This window comes from Myxine glutinosa, chromosome 12, assembly GCF_964187855.1.
Source record: "Myxine glutinosa chromosome 12, kmMyxGlut1.1, whole genome shotgun sequence".
Classification (NCBI taxonomy): Eukaryota; Metazoa; Chordata; class Myxini; order Myxiniformes; family Myxinidae; genus Myxine; species Myxine glutinosa.
The window spans coordinates 63833996-63852742 of record NC_136272.1 but is presented as its reverse complement, the minus strand read 5'-3'; positions in this window follow the sequence as shown (position 1 = coordinate 63852742).

Below are 18747 nucleotides of genomic sequence, written 5' to 3'. Positions count from 1 at the left end.
CACACACACACACACACACACACACACACACACACAGACACTCTCACACACAAACACACACACTCACACACACACACACACACACACACACTCTCTCACACACACACCAACACAGAAACTCACACACACTCTCACACATTCACACACAGACTCTCACACACACACACACTCTGACACACACACACTTTCACACACACACACACACACACACACACACAATTGCACGCACACACACACGCACACACACACACTTACACACATGTACACGCACACAAACACAAACACACACTCACACACACTCTGACACACACACACTCACACACACTTTCACACACACACACTTTCACACACACTCACACACACACACACACACACACACATACAAACATGCCTTTATGCTGCTTGTCCTCTCACAACAATGGATGAAGCCAAACGGTCGCCACTGCCTTTGGATCGGTCTGGCATTTTGATGTTATTCCCAAGGTTTCCACCATTCAGGGTTCTGTTTGCATCTGGTTGGCAGGTTTTGTATGTGCAGACAAACAACATGCCAACATCAGAGGAAAAGTCTCTGACTTAGCCAAAGGCAGCAATCCCAGACTTTTCATTTTCATGGTTTAGGCTTCCATATAAAACGAGACCTCTACTTTCTGGCACAACCCTGCTCGGCTTAGCGAATGATTGAATTTTTTTTAATGTCAGCTGAAAGAAAACAACTTTGTCTTTCCCCACCCCAAAATACACTTGTTAGTCTCCAAACTCGACCCCTACCTTTACTTTTATCCTTGTTAGTCTCCAAATTCGATCCCTACATTTAGTTTTATCCACAATCCTTCTCTTTCCACTACTTACCACTTTTTAACCCTCCCATCTGCTCTCCTTTCTTACAATATATGTAGACATTGTAGAGGAACCCTCCCATTCACTCTCCTTTCTTACATAATATGTAGACATTGTAAAGGAACCCTTCCACCCACTCTCCTTTCTTACATAATATGTAGACATTGCAGAGGAACCCTCCCATCCGCTCTTCTTTCTTACATAATATGTAGACATTGTAGAGGAACCCTCCCATCTGCTTTCCTTTCTTACATAATATTGTTGCGGAAATGGCCCTTAGTGGTTTATTAAATATAGAATTAGTTCAGGTCCCCTCTTAGATGTATGTTTACCATAGATCGTCTGTACTGGGATGGTAGTTTTGTGTCGGAAGGTGTAGCAGGCTGTTTTGTGTGGTGCATTGGTGGTGTACAAGAGACGGTTCCCTTTTAATTACATCTTGACAATCAAACAAGGTGCAAGTTCCATTAAGACCGGCCTCGGTTGCAATGCCATGATCGAGGCAATGGATTGACGTGAGAAAGCGCGATTGAGCGGGCAAAAACGACAAGCGCCGTCAAAAACCGGAAGCGGCGCTTCGAGGGGTCGCTGAGGACGTGCGAGGGAGGAGGTGGAAAAAGACGCATGCGCGGATGGCGTGTGGACAGGCCTTCGCGGCGGGTTCCCGCCGGAGAGCTCTCTCCGCGCGTGGTTGAGCGGGAGAAACGGAAAAGCGCCGGGCATCGATGGCGGAAGAACGAGAACCACCAAGGCGAGTGAGAATAACGGAGTTCTCTCTCTCTCGGAAGAAGGGAGTTCGACAATCGTGCTGATCGCGTGGCCGATAAGGAGAGCGGGTGGCCGCCATTTCGCGACGCTTGATGCGTGGCCGATAAGAGGGCGGGCCGCCATTTGGCAGACTGCAGGCCCAAGCGGGGCCTTCGAATCCGGCGACATCGGCTTGTTACGAGCTGCATTCGCCCTTTTCACATCTTCACCTCTCGTCCATCAACACCACCAAGTACCCCCCTGTCTTGTATGAATGTTGTCCAGGCCTAAGGTTTATCTCGTTAGGGTCACCCCGCGAAACCCTTAATTGTAGCTCCCTAGATAAGAGCGGGTTATTACTCATAGTTGAATTATAATGTTATCGTGAACGCCTTGCTTGTTTTGTGTACCCTAATGTTCCCCCATTAAATCTGGTTGATTCGTATGGAAGTTGCCGCACTGCATTCATCTGTGTCGCATTGAAGAGCAATCCGCTCGATTTGTAATTAAAACCAAGCTGGCTACAGGTTGCGGCAGACTTCGCTCGGTCTCTGACAAACCCAACCTGTAGCGACGGGTGTCTCCCCAACTGGCAAGGCACAGGTGTAATTTGGTATCGCGATAGAGGCGCGTAACCCGAGATCTGTGTCGAACCAGCCGGCGTTGCACCCGTGGGACGGCCGTGCCGGGAGGCGCGACCCGTCACCTACAACACTGGTGTCAGGAGTGGGATGGACCTGGGGTGCATTTTGCACCCCGAACATCGATTGTGAGAGGCGCGTAAAGAAAAAAAAAGAAAAAAAACACGTCGCTCGCAAATTCCAAATTTGGTTTCATTTTTATTTTGAGTGGATTGGGTGTCAAACTTCGTAATTTATAAAGGAAGATGGAGTCGCAAAATGGCTGCGCGGCTCAGCAGCGTGACACGAGGTGGGAGAGAATCGGTATTAAGAGTGCAACGAGCCGCACATCACGAAGAAAACGCTCCCACCCACCGATCCAAACCACGTGGTCACAGCATGCGTCATGGCAAAATAAGCAGGACGACAATGCGTACATTAACGAGCTTCATGCACGATTGGACGATGCCTGGGAGCAGGTGGAGTGTAAGGAGGATTATATTGGGGAGTTACACACGAAATTGCATGAGGCACTACAGCAGGCAAGTGAGGTTCAGGAAAATGAGGAGCAAAGGGAGTCACAACAATTGGTCGATGCACAGGAACGAATTCACTGGACGGAAATGGCCTTGGCCGGCGCATTGCGAGACAACACAGATTCCAGATGGGAACGAGCACGGATTCTCGAATTGGAAGGCATAGGGAATCAATTGGTGGAAAAAGTCCAGGTACTACAGGGAGAAAAGAGGAAAGTAGAGGGGAGTACCCATGAGTTGGAACAACTGAAGGAAAAGGTAAGATCCGGTGATCAGACAAGAGAAAGCCTAGAACGGAAGATAAAAAGAGGGGAGGAATACATGGAACAAGAGAAGAGCAAACTGAACAAGAGAATAGAGAAAGAACAAAGCAGAAACTCCCGGGATCGGGAGAACTTGAAAAAGGAAAGAGAGGAACACGATTTGGAATTGGAACAACTGAAGGGAGAATTGTCTGAGAAATCAAGCCAGTTTCGGGAATCGGAGTACAGAGGAAATGAACTGGCACGTCAAATGGAAAGTAGCAAGGAATACGGGAAGAGGATGGACAAAAGGAGAGAGGAAGCATGCGAAAGAGTAGAGGAGATAAGTGAGGAAAAAGAGAGGATGGAGAGTGAAATGTTAAGGAAACACACTGGGCAGATTGAGCAGATAGAAGGTAAAGCAAGACTAAAAAATGAGATGGAGTTACAGAAACACCAAAACAAAGAAAGGGAATTACAAAACAAGCTGAGGATGTTAAGTGAGGAAAGAGAGAGGACGGAGAAGGAAACGTTAAGGAACCACACTGTGCAGATTGAACAGATGGAAGCCAAACCCAGGTTAAAGAATGACATGGATGAAAGGGTAATGAAAGAACAACGAATGAAGCAGGAGAAGGAAATCAATCAATTGAGAGAAACGACGAGATTGGAGAATGAAGAACAAAAGAGACGATGGGATAAGAAACAAGAGGAATATGAATCGGAAATTGACCAATTAAAGGAGAAAGCAAGGGTGGAGTCCGCAGAGATGGAAAGACTCCGGAAAGGTAACGAACAACTAAAAAGGCTCAGAGAGGAAGAACGACTCAACTGGGAAAGAAAATGGAGCCAGGAAGTAGGGCAGCACAATAATGTGGGATGTGTGACGTCATCACAGGGAGGAATGTTAGTGGTGCAGGACTTGATTGGCATCACTCGTCGAATGAAACAACAATTGGAGCAAACCCTGGTGATGGAGACATGGAGGGAGTATACGGGGTTGTTGACTCATGAAACACATTTTGAGCAGGTCCAGCAAGTGAAGCTGACAGCCCCAGAGGAGTGTGGCGAACCAATGATGAGCGACCGGACCGATGTGACTTTGGAACGAAGCAGGTACGTGGGCATCTGCATACATGGTGCGGACGATGAGCTTAAGTTCGCAATTGGATTTGATGTTAATCAAGAGACTCCGTCCGATGGGGTGCACGTATGCGTGACACCTGAATGTGTGGATGGAATGCCTGTGGATGAATGCTGTGAGCCCATAGTCCAGTTTACAGCACCGGGGTGTGCTGTCAAGGCCGAAACGTGTGTGAGTGCAGAGCATGGAATGAGTGGTGACGTAGGAAATAGGTTCGAGGTGCAAGGGGAAATAGAAATTCCACCAGGAGCAGGCTTTAGAAAGGGGATTGTAATTTCTCCCTCAGCTTCACAGGAACTTCGAGGTAGAGCGCAGATGCGTAGCAGGCGGCGTTGGCATGCGTCACATACTCCCTGGACCCATTTTCGAACAAGAGGGGCCCAGCAACGACACCGCCAGGTGTCCCTTGGTCATCGGACCTCTCTGAGGACACGAGGGGTTCGGCTAGCTAAATGGGATTTACCTGTCTTCAGGGAATTAAAGAGAAGAGGGGGAGGCCGCTCCCCCAAGTGGGGTCTACCTGACTTCCGCGAACCCTGGAGAAAAGGAGGGGGTGGACCACGACCCCAATTGAGACGTGACCCTTATGAGCCGTGGCGGAAAGGCGGCGGGGCCATGTAAGGGGTAATGAGGGATTCCTTCCCTCACTCCCTTTCCAATGAGCCACAGAAGCAGGCCAGATTGGAAAAAGAAAAAAAAAAAGGGGAATTCTTGACTGAAAATAATATCGAGAGAGATTGCAAATTGAGAGACTGACAGAAGAGACAAGAGTGGCACAAGTGGATGTGCGTGACTATAAAAATAAAAATAAAAATAAAAAAGTGAGAGAAATAGTGGGGACATGACAGACAGGGCGTTAAACACCCCTGCAAAAAGTGGAAGGTGTTGGATGGTGTTGTGGACTGGGTGTGTGGCACTGTGGAATGAATGACGAAGGTGTTTGGGATGAATGGCGTGATTGTGTGAATGAGGGGAGTGAGTGCGAACAATGTACCCTGTTGGTAGGAGTCTCCTAACCAAGTGAGTGTAGGTTAGGGGGACTTAGTGGATTTGACGTGGATTCTGGCTGCTGTTCCATTGTGCAGGCGGACTGCTAGGGGTAGGTGCAGCCAAGGTATGGTGGTACTGGCTGGGAGTGTGACATGGTATTGGAAGTTGGTGAGTCGGGAGGGGACACCAGACAGTAGGGTTTCGAGTGCTAAGAGAGCACAGTGCGGGGGCTAGAGAGCCACCCGGTTAGAGTGCTTGGAGAGCACAGTGTGGGGGCTAGAGAGCCACCCCTTATTTAGGAGCGCCAGAGGCGCGCTCAGGTGAACCCCGAGGTCGCTGGGTGTCCCCCACCACCTATTGGAAGCAGGCAAAGAGGCCTAGTTGTAGTCACACTCCCCAGCCAATGAGTTATGCCTGGCACCACCAAGTGAAGAAAAAGAGACAAATAAGTGCCTTGCCCAGGTTTAAAAGAATGGAACAGTGTGCCAGGTTGGGAAAAATGGGTCATTAGGATCATTGTGGCAATGGCAGGGTTTGTGCCATTGGTTAGAGCTTCAAGTAAAAGGTTAGGTTCGATGAACTCTCCTCCGCACCATTCATGTGTGACACCTGGTACGAGTCGTGTTGATGGGAAAGTTGTGAACAAGGGCCAGGTTCGGTCGCCCTCTCCAAGTGCCAGAGAAGCCACCAGTGCGTCATGAGCACACAGATAACAATTGATTAAGAAGCACACCATCCTGTCAGCTAAAAAGTGAAAGGACTTTTTAAGAAGACCATACTAAAACAAGTCGTACCAAGATAAGTCAGGCAAGGAAGGTTAAGGGTACTCTTCATTTTGCCTGGGCTGAGGTCATCACCCCCACTTGCACCCTCAAGAATGCCTCCAGACTGCATTTGCTTACCATCGGTAGAACTGTGCCACCTGCTGTCCAAGGCAGGGCTTGTTGCCTGCTGCTGCTCGGTTGTGCGCCATGTGGCCGGAGCATTTTGTAGGCCATGTGGCCGGATCATTTTTGTGTGCCATGTGGGCCGAAGCATTTTTGTGGGCCATGGAGGCCAAAGTGCTTTTGCAGGCTGTTGCAGCCGAAGATTCATGCCGTCTTGTGGGCTCAGTGGGCCGAAGGACTCTTTGTGAGATTAGGCCACTGGGCCGACTGAACTCACCTGGTGAGAGGCCAATAAGGCCACGAAGTAAGGAAACCCCTCTGGGGTGAAGGCACAACACTGCCGGGAGGAGGCGTGAAGGAGCGAACACGTCAAGAAGCTTTGAAACTCTGAATGTCTTGCTCCGATGTGAATATTGGTGTTGAAAGTAACATTGAATGCCCTCCTGCGCAAATGCATAATTAGAATGTTAAGTATTGTGCATAGAGTGTGGATGTGTTTGTTAGATTAGTGATCCGACACACTAGGATAGGGACATGCCAATCTTACTGATACTTTGCTTCTTGGAGTTAAGTGCTTGCAATGTTGTGGGTTAGAGTAAATGGGAGATTTGTGCTGTACGTTAGACAGGGCCATTCCCACGGGCTGCCCCTAGTGGAGGCTCGGGAGAGCCTCGGGAGAAAGGTGGGGGTAGTGTTGCGGAAATGGCCCTTAGTGGTTTATTAAATATAGAATTAGTTCAGGTCCCCTCTTAGATGTATGTTTACCATAGATCGTCTGTACTGGGATGGTAGTTTTGTGTCGGAAGGTGTAGCAGGCTGTTTTGTGTGGTGCATTGGTGGTGTACAAGAGACGGTTCCCTTTTAATTACATCTTGACAATCAAACAAGGTGCAAGTTCCATTAAGACCGGCCTCGGTTGCAATGCCATGATCGAGGCAATGGATTGACGTGAGAAAGCGCGATTGAGCGGGCAAAAACGACAAGCGCCGTCAAAAACCGGAAGCGGCGCTTCGAGGGGTCGCTGAGGACGTGCGAGGGAGGAGGTGGAAAAAGACGCATGCGCGGATGGCGTGTGGACAGGCCTTCGCGGCGGGTTCCCGCCGGAGAGCTCTCTCCGCGCGTGGTTGAGCGGGAGAAACGGAAAAGCGCCGGGCATCGATGGCGGAAGAACGAGAACCACCAAGGCGAGTGAGAATAACGGAGTTCTCTCTCTCTCGGAAGAAGGGAGTTCGACAATCGTGCTGATCGCGTGGCCGATAAGGAGAGCGGGTGGCCGCCATTTCGCGACGCTTGATGCGTGGCCGATAAGAGGGCGGGCCGCCATTTGGCAGACTGCAGGCCCAAGCGGGGCCTTCGAATCCGGCGACATCGGCTTGTTACGAGCTGCATTCGCCCTTTTCACATCTTCACCTCTCGTCCATCAACACCACCAAGTACCCCCCTGTCTTGTATGAATGTTGTCCAGGCCTAAGGTTTATCTCGTTAGGGTCACCCCGCGAAACCCTTAATTGTAGCTCCCTAGATAAGAGCGGGTTATTACTCATAGTTGAATTATAATGTTATCGTGAACGCCTTGCTTGTTTTGTGTACCCTAATGTTCCCCCATTAAATATGGTTGATTCGTATGGAAGTTGCCGCACTGCATTCATCTGTGTCGCATTGAAGAGCAATCCGCTCGATTTGTAATTAAAACCAAGCTGGCTACAGGTTGCGGCAGACTTCGCTCGGTCTCTGACAAACCCAACCTGTAGCGACGGGTGTCTCCCCAACTGGCAAGGCACAGGTGTAATTTGGTATCGCGATAGAGGCGCGTAACCCGAGATCTGTGTCGAACCAGCCGGCGTTGCACCCGTGGGACGGCCGTGCCGGGAGGCGCGACCCGTCACCTACAACACAACCGTCTGGCACAACCCTGCTCGGCTTAGCGAATGATTGAATTTTTTTTAATGTCAGCTGAAAGAAAACAACTTTGTCTTTCCCCACCCCAAAATACACTTGTTAGTCTCCAAACTCGACCCCTACCTTTACTTTTATCCTTGTTAGTCTCCAAATTCGATCCCTACATTTAGTTTTATCCGCAATCCTTCTCTTTCCACTACTTACCACTTTTTAACCCTCCCATCTGCTCTCCTTTCTTACAATATATGTAGACATTGTAGAGGAACCCTCCCATTCACTCTCCTTTCTTACATAATATGTAGACATTGTAGAGGAACCCTTCCACCCACTCTCCTTTCTTACATAATATGTAGACATTGCAGAGGAACCCTCCCATCCGCTCTTCTTTCTTACATAATATGTAGACATTGTAGAGGAACCCTCCCATCTGCTTTCCTTTCTTACATAATATGTAGACATTGCAGAGGAACCCTCCCATCCGCTCTCCTTTCTTACATAATATGTAGACATTGTAGAGGAACCCTCCCATCTGCGTTCCTTTCTTACATAATATGTAGACATTGCAGAGGAACCCTCCCATCCACTCTCCTTTCTTACATAATAAGACATTGTAGAGGAACCCACCCATCTGCTTTCCTTTCTTACATAATATGTTCGACATTGTAGAGGAACCCTCCCATCCATCTCCTTTCTTACATAATATGTAGACATTGTAGCGGCACCCTCCCATCCACTCTCCTTTCTTACATAATATGTAGACATTGTAGAGGAACCCTTCCACCCACTCTCCTTTCTTACATAATATGTAGACATTGCAGAGGAACCCTCCCATCCGCTCTTCTTTCTTACATAATGTAGTGAAATTATACCAAGGTGAACCCAGGGTGTGCTCGCTACGGAAGGGGCGTCTATAAGACCCGGGACAACCGGGGCGCGCGCGGACACTCCAGCGGAACTCACTGTGACATAGTCCTGTAGTTTGAATGGTATGTACGCCCCTAAATGCTGCGCTGACAGTCCTCTCTGTAGGACCATTGTTATATTGAATCAACCATTGCTGCTCATGAAATGCTCTGATTTTAATGCCTGTTGCATGCATGTATTCTTACAGGATGTACTACAGATCTAAATGATATTAAACCTACCCAGAGGTCAAGTCGTGTCTGAGCTTGATTTTCACGACATTTAATATCATTTAGATCGCCGGAATGGCTGACCACAAGATGATCGTGGTACCGATTCTCGGAGCCGACCCTCAAGCTGAGGGATCAGCATCGGAATTCGCTCACTGGCTCAACACGCTGGAGAATTACTTTGCTGCTCACGAAACAGAGCCCACCGCTGCGATAAAGCTGTCCGTGTTACAGTCGAAGGTCTATCACACTGTTTTCCGGAACATTTCTCGATTTGGGACGTACGCTACGGCTCTAGCCGAGCTGAAGCGCCTCTACGTAAAGACACGGAGCGCTGTGCACGGCCGGCATCAACTCTCTCAGCGGCGACAGCAACCATCTGAATCGATCGATCGCTTCGCGCAGGAGTTGCGCTACCTGTTGGCAGACTGCGTGCAGGACGTCCGGACCCACGAGCAAGTGCAGGACGACTTGCTCCGAGATTCATTCATCTCCGGAATTAATTCTGGAGTCTTGCGGCTCCGACTCTTGGAGGTCGCGGATCTGACATTTACAGAAGCACTACGGCTGGCACGCGTATACACAGATGCCCGAGAACAATTGACCGCATATGATCACCCACGAGTCGTGGCGGGGACCTCGCAACTCACGCGACCTGAGAGGGCTACCGCCGAGGATACGGAGGGGGACCCGACCACCACTACGGCCGAGTCTCTGGGAGCTCCTGAAGCGGACTCCGCTTCCGGCCTCACTGCTGCCGCCGCTGCCCGGCCACGGCCTGACCGGTATGCAAAATGTTATTTTTGTGGAAATCGGCAGCACCCTCGCTCTGAATGCCCGGCCCGGGAGGCGACATGCCACCTGTGCTCCACCAAGGGCCATTTTGCAAAGGTCTGCAGGAAGGCCGCTCGGGGGCACGCATCCCCGCGCGACCTTGAATGGGCTCATCGCGGAGCCAATGGATCGAGCGCCGGACGGGGCGCCTCACTCGGCTTTGAAGAGCCGCTCTCCTTCTCGCGGGCCTCTGGCTACCCGCCCGACCTTGGTGAGATACACCGGGCCGCCGAAACAAATGGCGCGAACGCGACCGGTCACAGCGCGACCGACCTTGACTGGCGTTCGAACGCCTACTTCAAACAAGCGACATGCTCCTGCTTTGGAAACTCCTCTCGAAGTGCGGCAAACGCAGCACGTGACACGAGCCCCATCTGACGGCAGCTTTTACGAATTACATGCACCCACTTTGGCATGTGAATCTGCAGACGGCAGAGATCTTTCTCACGTGACGCGAGCGCCATCTGGCGGCGGCTCTTACGAATTACATGCACCCACTTTGGCATATGGATCTGCTGAAGGCAGAGATCTTTCTCACGTGGCTTGAGCGCCATCTGGCGGCTGCTCTTACGACCAACACACACCCACTCTGGCGAATGAAACTGCTGATGAGCCAACTGACTTCAATGCTCCTGCTGAGGCCCAACCTGCCGACGCTGCCCGAAGGATTGCAGCCGGCGTGGGATCCACCCGCGAGGCGCGATCTTCTCGCCCGGCCAGTACTATACCTGCCGGGTCTGCCGGCCTAGCGCAGGCCATCATTCCGCTCACGGTCGCGGGCGTTTTTGCGCAAGATTTGATTGACACGGGGTCCACGGATAGTTTTATCGATCAGCGACTCGTGCATCAACATGGGTGGCCGGTTCTCGGGACAACCCGCCGGATCTTCATGGCCTCTCAGGGACTTCGGTTGAGCACAAAAGGGGCGTGTCGATTGAAACTTGTGATAAAGGGACGCACGTTCCCGGACGTGTATCTCATGGTATTACCGGCCTTATGCGCTGACGTTCTGTTAGGACTTGATTTCCTTAAGCGGCATGGACGTTTGGAAATAGACTTCGGAGGGCCGGACACGCTCGCTGTGTGCGCCCTCGCTCAAATGGACATGGAGCCACTCTCACTGTTCCCCAACCTGACCACTGATTGTACCCCTGTAGCCGTCAAATCACGGCGCTACTCTCGCGCGGACACGCAATTCATTGCGGAAGAAACAGCCCTGCTCTTAAAGGACGGTATCATAGAACACAGTAGGTCACCGTGGCGGGCCCAAGTCTTAGTGGTGCGGAGTGAGGCCCACCGCCGGCGTATGGTAATTGACTATTCGCAGACGATTAATCGTTTTACACAGCTGGATGCCTACCCCTTACCGGGGATGGACGCCCTGGTACGCCAGGTGGCCCTGTATTCCGTTTATAGCACTCTCGATCTGCGTAGTGCGTATCATCAAGTCCCCATCTCTAGGGCTGATCGCGTCTTTACAGCCTTTGAATCGGGTCAGCGGTTGTACCAGTTCACGAGACTTCCCTTTGGGGTAACGAACGGCGTCGCTTGTTTTCAGAGAGCTATGGATGACCTCGTTGCGAAGGAGGATTTGACCGATGTCTTTGTCTATATGGACAATCTTACGGTTTGTGGGTATGACCAGGAGCATCACGACGCTAATCTGAAACGCTTCCTCGAGGTCGCGCGGAAATATCGCCTAACCATGAATGCGGCTAAGTGTCAATACTCTCTATGCACGGTAGACCTTTTGGGGTACACCGTGACCCATGGCTCCGTCTCTCCGGATAAGGAGCGTCTGCGCCCTTTGCTCGATATGGCTCCGCCTAGCGATCGGGCTTCGCTGAAATGCGCTCTAGGGCTGTTCGCCCACTACTCAAAGTGGGTGCAAAATTTCTCCGCGAAGCTCCGCCCCCTCGTGGCCTGCGACACTTTCCCCATGGGCCCGGCCGCCCTGGCGGCCTTCGAGGGCCTAAAAGTCGACATCGCGACGATTGACGAGAGTGCCTCTTTCGTTTTGGAGAGTGATGCCTCGGATCATGCGATAGCGGCGACTCTCTCCCAAGGAGGCCGCCCTGTGGCTTTCTTCTCGCGGACTCTCACCTCCGCCGAGCGGAGGCATTCGTCTGTCGAAAAGGAAGCGTACGCGATCGTCGAATCAATTCGGCGATGGCGGCCGTATCTGCTTGGGCGGAGTTTCCAAATCATCACGGACCAACAGAGTGTTGCGTTTATGTACGACACCTTACATGCTCAGCGCATTAAGAATGAGAAAATCACCCGTTGGCGTATCGAACTCGCCGACTTCTGCTACACCATCAAATACCGCCCGGGGAAGGATAACCTGGTCGCTGACGCCTTATCGAGGCCGGCCACTTGCGCGGGGGTTGTAACTTTGGAGGGGCTGCGCACTTTGCACGGCACTATGTGTCATCCCGGGGTAACGCGCTTCGTGCATTTTGTGCGCGCGGGCAATCTGCCGTACTCGATTGAGGACATCCGCCGCATCTGCCGTGATTGCGCGATCTGTGCGGAACTCAAACCGCGTTTTTATAACCCCCCTATGGGGACACTCATTAGGGCTACTAGACCGTGGGAGCGCTTGGCGATGGACTTCAAAGGGCCGCTGCCAATGTCGAGCAACTCTCGCTATCTGCTCACTATCGTCGATGAGTATTCCCGATTCCCCTTTGCTTACACGTGCGGGGATATGTCGGCTGCCACGGTTATTTGGTGCCTGCAGAATTTGTTTTCTATGTTCGGGTATCCGGCCTACGTGCATACCGATCGGGGTGCGGTGTTCCTGTCCCAGGAGGTGAGGGGCTACTTGCTCCAGCATAATGTCGCTTCGAGCTACACCACCCCGTACCGGCCCCAAGCGAATGGACAGATCGAACGCTTTAATGGGATTATATGGCGGGCCGTCATGCTAAGCCTTCGGACCCTCGGCCGAGGCCTTGATAAATGGGCGTGGTCACTACCTGCCGCTCTAAACTCGATCCGGGCTCTCCTATGTACTGCCACCAACCAGACTCCTCACGAACGACTGTTCCACCACCCTCGAAGCTCCGGCAGTATCCAATCTTTACCCAGCTGGCTCGCTGAACCGGGGCCCGCCTATCTCAAATGAGCGGTTCACGCTAGCAAGTACGACTCCCTTGTTGACAAGGTGTAGGTCCTCCAGGCTAATCCCGAGCATGCTCGCGTGTTAACGGCGGATGGCCGCGAGTCTACTGTCTCCGTACGCCATCTCGCCCCATGTGGGGACGACGACAGGGATATCGATGAACCCGTCTACGAGTCTATGGACTCTATCGAAGCTTCCCCTATGGAACTACCACTGTTACTCCCGTCGTCCCCCACTCCCGTGCCCGAAGGCGCAGGGGCGCCCCCTCCGACTCCAACCTCCGGCGGCTATTCCGACGCGGGGGACTCCGGGCTTGGGGACGCCGTGCCCGGTAGATTCCGAACACGAACTGGCAGGGAGGTTCGCCGCCCCGACCGCTACGGGTGGACCGACTGACGTTGATTGACGTGACCCATTCGTTTATTGCTGATGCTTGCTTGCAACCTGCCGAGCGGCAGTATAGTTCTAACGGCGGGGAGAATGTAGTGAAATTATACCAAGGTGAACCCAGGGTGTGCTCGCTACGGAAGGGGCGTCTATAAGACCCGGGACAACCGGGGCGCGCGCGGACACTCCAGCGGAACTCACTGTGACATAGTCCTGTAGTTTGAATGGTATGTACGCCCCTAAATGCTGCGCTGACAGTCCTCTCTGTAGGACCATTGTTATATTGAATCAACCATTGCTGCTCATGAAATGCTCTGATTTTAATGCCTGTTGCATGCATGTATTCTTACAGGATGTACTACAGATCTAAATGATATTAAACCTACCCAGAGGTCAAGTCGTGTCTGAGCTTGATTTTCACGACACATAATATGTAGACATTGTAGAGGAACCCTCCCATCTGCTTTCCTTTCTTACATAATATGTAGACATTGCAGAGGAACCCTCCCATCCGCCCTCCTTTCTTACATAATATGTAGACATTGTAGAGGAACCCTCCCATCTGCTTTCCTTTCTTACATAATATGTAGACATTGTAGAGGAACCCTCCCATCCACTCTCCTTTCTTACATAATAAGACATTGTAGAGGAACCCTCCCATCTGCTTTCCTTTCTTACATAATATGTAGACATTGTAGAGGCACCCTCCCAGCCACTCTCCTTTCTTACATAATATGTAGACATTGTAGAGGAAGCCTTCCATCCGCTCTTCTTTCTTACATAATATGTAGACATTGTAGAGGAACCCTTCCACCCACTCTCCTTTCTTACATAATATGTAGACATTGCAGAGGAACCCTCCCATTCACTCTCCTTTCTTACATAATATGTAGACATTGTAGAGGAACCCTCCCATCTGCTTTCCTTTCTTACATAATATGTAGACATTGTAGAGGAATCCTCCCATCCGCTTTCCTTTCTTACATAATATGTAGACGTTGTACAGGAACCCTCCCATCCACTCTCCTTTCTTACATAATATGTAGACATTGTGGAGGAACCCTCCCATTCACTCTCCTTTCTTACATAATATGTTAATGTTGTGGAGGGATCCTCCCACCCGCCCTCCTTTCTTACATAATATGTAGACATTGTGGAGGAACCCTCCCATCCACTCTCCTTTCTTACATAATATGTAGACTTTGTGGAGGAACCCTCCCATCTGCTCTACTTTCTTACATAATATGTAGAAGTTGTAGAGGGATCCTCCCTGCCACTCTCCTTTCTTGCATAATATGTAGATGTTGTAGAGGAACCCTCCCATCCACTCTCCTTTCTTACATAATATGTAGACATTGTGGAGGAGCCCTCCCAACCACTCTCCTTTCTTACATAATATGTAGACATTGTAGAGGAACCCTCCCATCCACTCTCCTTTCTTACATAATATGTTAATGTTGTGGAGGGATCCTCCCACCCGCTCTCCTTTCTTACATAATATGTAGACGTTGTAGGGGAACCCTCCCATTCACTCTCTTTCTTCCATAATATGTATATGTTGTAGAGGGACCCTTCCATCCACTCTCCTTTCTTACATAATATGTAGACGTTGTAGAGGAACCCTCCCATCCGCTCTCCTTTCTTACATAATATGTAGACGTTGTAGAGGAACCCTCCCAGCCGCTCTCCTTTCTTGCATAATATTGTAACGGACACGGCTCGGATGTTATTTGCCGAGCGGATGGCCGCCACGCCCGAACAGTTACCCCGACTAACCCGATTCCTGAACGTTGGCCGAATCGCGCCACAGATATTCAATAGTGAAAAGACAAAAGCGAAGGATGTGAAGAAGAAGAACACCAAAGCAAAAGGGTTTGCAATACGAATATAATTTATTACTATTTACAGGACCAAAGAAACCAAGGAAGAAGGAAAGATAATAAAATAAAGCAGAAAGAGGGACGGACCAGAAGGACACAGTGAACTCTAGCTTAACTAAACAGGCTTAACTTAACCCAGGGACAAGACAAACAAAACAAACTCACGTACACAAGAAGGGTGGAATGGCAGGAATGAATGCTGGAAGGAGGAATGGGAAGGTTCAGCTGGGGCAGATGGTTCTGGCTTGATCCCGCGTGGGACGTCGGGCTGGACCTCGACGGCCACCGATGCCACCGCAATCTGGCTCCCGTGGGGTAACGGGTCGACGCTGCCTGGTGGAGTCAATGCTGCTTGTGGAGCCCAAAGCTGCTGGTTCTCTGGCTCAACTCTTTCTTGGAACCTCTCTGGCGCAACTCCTTCTTGGAACCTTTGGCGCAACTCTTTCTTGGAACCTCTCTGGCGCAACTCCTTCTTGGAACCTTTGGCGCAACTCTTTCTTGGAACCTTTGGCGCAACTCTTGTAATTCACCTCTCCCTCTCTTGCTTAGTCCAACAACAACTTCCTTGCTTGGTCCAACAACAACTTCTTGCTTGGTCCAACAACAACTTCTTGCTTGGTCCAACAACAACTTCTTGCTTTGTCCAACAACAACCTCTCGGCTTTCGCGCGCGCGCTTTATAGCGCCTCAGGCGATCCAGCCGCTGGTGTCCAGGACACGCCCATCGGTCAGCTCGCCTCGGCCCTGATTGGTCGGCACGGCCCTCTGGCTCTGCCCTTGATGACGATGGGCGGGCACGCCCTTCTTCCCCGAGCTGACCACGCCGTAATGGCGGCAAATGCAGTTGGCAGTCGAGGTTTTGGGAATGGGAATGAAAGGGGATCTATCTATTTGAATTTGGTGCAATGGAGTATTGGTTAATGGAAGACAAAGCCTTAACCTAATACACAGAATAAGGAAATAAACTACTGAACAGGGATATATGGTGTCCTTCGTGTATGCTTTATGGAATTAACTACGGGAACGCCCTTTGACCTTTATACAACACTGGAGTAAGGAGGGCGATATTTTTACAACTATTTACACAACAACAACAAAAAAAAAAACCATTCTCATATCCACAACACTGCACCCTCCTCCTCTTAGGCACGTCCCGGGCCTCTTACCTTAACTTTTAGTGTGGCACGTAGGTGTAGTTCCCTTTACATTTAACCTGACCCTGAGTGCGACAGTTTTAAAACATAAATAAATATGTCCCGCTGCTCCATTGCACCCTGCCTAACAGATTCACGCCCACAGCTAACCGAATTGCGGAATGGTCTTCAAACTATACATTTACGGTGGGGGCACATTATTTACAATGGCTCTGCTTTTATTTACAATACTAACCGAGGACCTGTGATTGTTCTTTTGGGGGGAGAGACAGTCTGCCCTGCATCGATGCACCATGCAAGCACCCAAAAACGCACCAAAGCACCCTCAAGCACCAATCAGTGCACAGTCATCACTGTTCATGAATAAAAAATAAACCGACAAACCCTGCTGGTGGTCTCTTGCTCTTCGGCTCCCTCTGCTGGTTATTGCTATCTTCCAGGTGTTGTCATCTTCTTTGCTGGCAGCCTATTTGCACATGAAATAAAATGCACCCAACGTGTACATTTCTTTTATTTATGGCCCACAGGGGGCCGACTATGTATGGTTCACCTGTGGGGCATCGGTGCCCTGTGGCCAAGGTCCGCCAGCAAGATCTCGGGCCTTCATGGCCGGTTCCAGCAGAGGGGCCATGCACCAACCCATGGGGTCCATAAGTGGTGCTCAGCCGCAGACATGTGGTCCATAATGTGGTGCATCGATGCAGACAGCTGGTTCTGGGAGTTCCGGGCGCACAATGGCGGACTCACGCACGCTCCCCTCGGCGCCCAGTGGCGCACAGGTCCTCATGTAGGAGACAAGGGGGGAAAAGACAGATGAGCGAGGGGTAAGATCACAAGGGTACACATCAAACAAGGCAATGCAAGGCGAAGTGCGTACGGAGAGCGAAGTGAGAAAGCTCGTCCCTACCGTACGTCACCCCCCTTGTCACCTACTCTACCCTTGCCCTTACCCCATATTTACAAAATCTACACCTTTACAAATCCGTCGCTACCGTCACATCTTCCCGCTATTTCCCCTATACCAAATTCGTCTCCACAATCCCTCTAACCAAAATTTGCCATCACCCAATTCATCATCAATCCTCATAAGGAGGAAGAGATGGAACAACAAAGCACAATGTCACACCCACGTCATGATGCATCTCACATTCCAAACATCTGCACAATAAAAATAATAAAACATGGCATGGTGTGGAGGTACGTCATCCCAGGTGAGTGGATGTAGATGGTGCGAGGAGATTCCTAATCCTAACTATCCTCTAAATGACATTAACACACTTTACACTACCCGGGGTCTTTCCCTGCCAATCCATTGGCCAACTTACACTATGGGTTCTAAAAACCAATTCCCATTGACCAAACAGTGGTGCTTCCTTAATTTGGGGTCTCACTCCCCCGATGCAACTCCCTGTGCCCTTGCACAATTTCAGGACTGGGGCGTGTAGCTCTCCCAGCAGGCCTACCCACATGCACACCTCCACCACTGCAGTTGCCACCCAAGCTTACCTAGCTCCTCACCCTAACCTATCTAATTGGGGAAGGCCCCTCCTGGCTCTGTCACCCCTTGGTGCCCTCTGGCACTGGGCTACCCGGGTCCGTCATCCGGATCCTCGGGCCCCATCCACAACAACTCTACCGGCTCCCAGAGCCCACCTGTGGCCTCACCTGGCCGACATCCTCACAGTGGTGGAGTGCCCATACAACTACACACACTAACAGGCTTCACGCCCAGCCATTTCCACAACACTAATGCACCCATCCAATCACTATTCTTCCACCATGCACCACAGATGCCAATATCCAACCACAATTTACCTGTACCCTCTACCTAACTCTTACACTACCCTCCCCGGGTATTCGTGATGGGGTCCATCCTCCTTTCCCCCATCCACACCTTCGCACCATCCACTCCACTCCACAGTTTCCACCATATTCACTCCACGACCATCCATTCCAATACTCCATATATTCCAGACAACCATTCTCCATACACCTGCAGTTGCACACCTGTGCAATCTCACCTGGTGCCACCTGCACGCTCCTTCCTTCCTGGACCATTTGGTCAGCACAACTCACATCACTATCACTCACTCAAACACTGCTCCATACACCTGTTCAGTTGCACACCTGTGCAATCACACCTTTTAACCACACACACGGCATCATCTAATCTAACTACTCCCCTCTGGAACTTGCGCTTCCCAGTCGTCCCTTTAAACTATTGCGCTCCCTCGTCATTATCATCCAACTAATCTACCTGCGTCCCCACTACAGGTATCATTGTCACTACCTAATCTTACCGTTACCTATGGTCATCTTCTAGGTCC